Source organism: Macrobrachium rosenbergii, chromosome 13, assembly GCF_040412425.1.
Source record: "Macrobrachium rosenbergii isolate ZJJX-2024 chromosome 13, ASM4041242v1, whole genome shotgun sequence".
NCBI lineage: Eukaryota > Metazoa > Arthropoda > Malacostraca > Decapoda > Palaemonidae > Macrobrachium > Macrobrachium rosenbergii.
The window spans coordinates 60,947,762-60,952,761 of record NC_089753.1 but is presented as its reverse complement, the minus strand read 5'-3'; positions in this window follow the sequence as shown (position 1 = coordinate 60,952,761).

Sequence of the window (5,000 nt, the reverse complement as noted above, 5' to 3'; positions counted from 1 at the left end):
GCCTTTTGTTACAATTCCATATAACTATTTTTTTTTTTCAAGATTAGTCAAAGGAATCTTTTTCCTTTCTCATGCGTTACATAACTATTCATTTATAAATTAGTGCGACCAATTTAGTAAATCATCTTTAGTAGCCATTTGTACCTCATTCTTTTTCCTTCCTACCCACTTCTGAGTAGTCTTTTTAATATCTTTTCATATTCACCTTGTATGAAATCACCCCAACTTTTATCTTTATCCGGATGCATTAACTACCTCTCTCTCTCTCTCTCTCTCTCTCTCTCTCTCTCTCTCTCTCTCTCTCTCTCTCTCTTTGCATAGATGCCATGGGCACAAGTAAACCCACATTGGACCAAATTTTTTTTTTTTTTTTTTTTTTTACCAATTTCGTCCTCCAAAATCGGTATCTGGCCGTTCAGCCTTACCAATCTAGATACCCTGACTCACGACCTGGGTATAGATGAGAGGAACACCAATAACCCCATATAGGACTATTTTTCCATTTTTAGCTCTTTTTTTTTTACGAAATTAGGGCTATAAAACTGGCAATTTAGCATGTCAGCCAACTTTGACATTTCAAGTCCCGACATAGGCTCCCAGCTATCGAAACGATAGAACTGAACCTCGAGATTAAAAAAATACCACATGAAATACTAGTAAAAAAGAATGGGCAACATCTTGGCACGAGGCTACATGAACCTTGAAATTCAAAAATGTCATATGGAATAACAGTAAAAAAAAAAAAAAAAATCCACAGCATCTACAGTATGTACAAGGCTATAAGAATCCTTAAACTCAAAGAGGACCCTTGGAATACTAGCAACTCAGAGTGCCATGCATGAAGGTTACCAGCTATATAAATGATAAAATGAACCTTGAAATTCAAAAATGAGGTATTAAATGTTATTGAAAAAAAGCATTGGGTAACACGACTATATAAATCTTGATTTTCAGAAATGATGCATGGAATACTAGTGAAAAACCGGTTATCAGCATAGAGGCACACGGCTAAGTGAACCTTTACATTAAAAAACGACACTTGAAACATTTGCAAAAAACACAATTGTAGACACAGTCATAATAGTCTTACAAATGAGTATACCACTGAATATTCTCTATACTAACCCCATTTCTGGATGGTGTTTTGGGAATGACCAAGCTCCCAGTTGACAAGGAATACCGTACGTAGTTTTAGAAATTCAGATTTATCAATGCTGTTGTAATACCAAAATACTCTCTCAACTTCTTGATTTCTTCACACTCTTTGGATACGTCCATAGCATGATTCAAACCCCCATCCATAGTATCAAAACGAGGTCACATTACCCACCTAACCACGTTAACCTCCTTCCTGTGGTCAGATGGGTAACATAACCAAGTTCCGATACTCGGGAAGCGGGTTGAAAACTTGCTGCTGATGTCAGAATTCGTTCACACCCTTCCTTCCAAAACGAGGGCATTATAGTTATTACAGTTATAAGCATATAAGCCAGTATAAAGTGACCAGTAATTCTATATGCAAAAGCAGATATTTATAAAACAATACCTAAATTATTCTTTCTTAAAATATAAGGATGAATACAGCAAAGTAGAAGTAAAAGCACCTGAGTAGGAAAAAATTAGCTATAACAAGAACAAATTAGGCACAAGCTCCTTCCCCACGACATTAAAAATAACAGAAAGACAGACTGTCATTGTTCCAGGTCTGTCCCTTGCTTATGATTTCCGTGGTATCAGAAATTCTGATGGTTAATATATTATCACTTCGTGTTTCTACAATAGTAAAACGAATTAAATCCATATCACATTCACAAGCCGAAAGGTGGCCACGTCTTAAAACGGCAAAGTGACTACTGGCTCTTGATTTCAGTGTCATCACTGTAGAACCAACATAGGTAGCGTTACATTTACCACATACTGCATATACAAATAAACAATACCTGATTCCAGTCACTGGCAGTTTCTTGTACACATTAAATCCTTGCAGTCTCATTGTTTGTAAAGGAGAAAAGCGAGGATAATGAACTGAGGACAAAGTTCAGAAGAGAGAGAGAGAGAGAGAGAGAGAGAGAGAGAGAGAGAGGGGGAAGGGAGGGAGGGAGAGAGCAAGAGGGGAGAGAGAGAGAGAGAGAGAGAGAGAGAGAGAGAGAGAGAGAGTTATTCGCAGCAAAATATTCAAGAAAAGTTGAAATGTTACATTTATCTTCCATATTTCGAAGCATGATTCGATGTATTTTAGCATTTTTAAAGAATTCAACATTTGTATTGGCCTTCATCAGAAAAATTCCTGCAGCACCAAAAATTAATATATGTGGAAGATGTTTTGTGTAAAAAATTAAGTCCAAAATAGAATTATGCAACATTTAAATATACTATTAAAAGAAGCGTCGAGTAGTTCATAAACGAAAAATTTTAAAATAGACTTTCACTGAACAATGAATACCTGTGAATATGTAGCCATATCTTTTTAGTTCCTATAATGCGTTATCAGTGCTATACCAGCTGTATTAAGTCCTAAACATTAGTTGACATTAATGGCATAGAAAGTAGAACACAATATCATCAGAACCTTTCATCAAAAACACTAAGTGACAAGGATGCAATTGAGAATCTGCATCAAGTTTCAAAATCATTAGCCTTCAAAAGTGACAAATTATGTAATGATAATCAAGTTTATTAAAATATTGTAAATGTGCAAGGATTTAAATAACAACAACCACCTGAAACAGCTTGTGCTCCGAAGCAATCACACAAGAAATTATATGCCAAAATCACAGTCAGTAAGCATGTGCATTTGATTGCCGTTTTCAGAACTTTTCATCACTTTACTGAACAAGACTTCAAAGGAAGGTGCAGGTCCAACTACATGCAGACTTGCAGATCTGGAATCTCTTTCTCAGCAATCACTTCGCAAACATAAACTAGGAACAGACCTTTTTCAGATGTAAGCAATACCGATCAAACATTCACCCAGCTAATAGAAAATTATTGCTTTATGAGAATAGATTAATATTTCATATAAGGAACTGGACATTTTCTAGATGGAATTAAAGGTCAATTAGTACAAAGCTCATGGAAAAACTTAACTGGCTCTCCAGGTGAAGTCAGAGGAGGAAAAAAATTCTTGCAGTTTCTTTAACATAGTCTTCCATTCCATAACTATCATTTACTTGGTCCTCTGATGTTCAAGCATTGCTATATATTTTAGGAAGAAGGCTTAATGCAGCTACTTTACGTGCTATTCATCAGCACTGAAGACTTTATTATTGTTTCAAGAATGGGGTTCTACAGGTGAGAATTGAGTTCATGGAATAGGTAGGAATCAGGCAATGAGTGCGGGGTAGGAAGGGAGATTGTTGAGTAAGAGGCATAAGGAAGTAAGTGAAATCGATGCTTAGCTTTATTTCAGGGAACATAAAGTTAAAACATATTTGATTCCGTTTCTGACTTATCTAGAAGATTTCTATTGAAGATTAATAACCAAGCATGAGATATCAGCTTTTTTAACCTTTTCTTTGATTACTAATCTTCTGTAGACATTTTCTGGATTAATCTGGGAGAAATTCAAATTTGTTTTGAATCTATATTCTATGGTGTTTTGATATTATCCTGTTCTTGTTTCATCACTGTCTTTCTTCCACATAGCTTGTATAGCCCCATGGTGTCAATCAACTTCTTAGGCAGTGAACAGCACTAATACCCATGACAATCAAATGTCTGCTATCCATAACCATGAGAAGATTCCTGTCAACTTATATGTAGGCTGTTGATCATTCTTAACATTTTGATCATCTCCTGTGCTGCCCTCCCTACTTAAAATCAAAAGCCCACTTTTGATGGTGAGATACAATAGAAGTTATCTCCATTTTTGTTGGCCTTGTCTTCATCGATTTTCATGGTGGTCTTACCTTCTTATGCAGGCAATCATGGCATGACCTATTTTACTTGCGAAATGCCTCGTCATTCTAAACCCGAATACAATAACATTTCAACTCCAAAACATATTCCAAGGCTTTTGCAATTTGCGAAGTCCTATTACTCGAATAAATTCGCAGAAACAGGTTGAATATTTTCTGAGGGCGATATACCTCAGGAAATTCAAATAACCGTTAGAATAACTATTCATTACGATATTGCAAAAAACCAATAACGGCACGAATGTTAAATTTGTAGAAATGGTCTTTGTCAATGTCCTCTCATATTCATATCAAAGTTTTGCGATCCATCACTCATCTACAATTACTTTTTGGGGGCAACAACGACCAACGTACAATAAAAAGAAGAGTAATTACATTTTCTATCGATACTCTCAATACTGTTATCGGTGAAGGTAATTATACTGTTGCAAGGGTAAAATCTGATAAGCAGAATCGAGCAGGTTCTCGAAAATTCTCGCTGTATAATTATTCCTAAATATTTATTTGGACTTTCGTCAGTGCGTAATTCTTCGACATTTTTGTGGCTCATGTGCTGATTAAATTATCGTTAATACTATTATTCTTCGATTACTATTCACAATTTATTCTCAGTCTTATGGGAAATCCAAAAATACTCATCACGTCACCTAGCAATCCGCCTCAGAATGAAAAATCTCACATGAAGAGGAAAACGAAGATATTGAGAAAATACGTGGGCTAGAAAACAGCAGATTAACAGCAATCGAAAATTAAAGATATTAAGGCACAAGACTTTCCATTAGGGTTGTCCTCACTCATACAAGTATAGTCATCCTTAATACCGCTGAAACGAAAGATCCATGCTAAAAAAAAAAAAAAAAAAAAACTGAGTTGAAACAATCAGGCCAGACAACAGAATAATGACTCTGATACTACCAGTTATTATTCATCCGAAATGAAAATAGTTTTCTGGGGTCGGTTCCTATTTGCAGCGGTGTGAGGAACTGGCAAGTTCAACAAAGAGGCACATTTACTGCATACTGATGCTGCTGTTCAGCGAATCTGGTTGTTCTCAGCAGATAAGGGGGATCAGGAATCAATTGT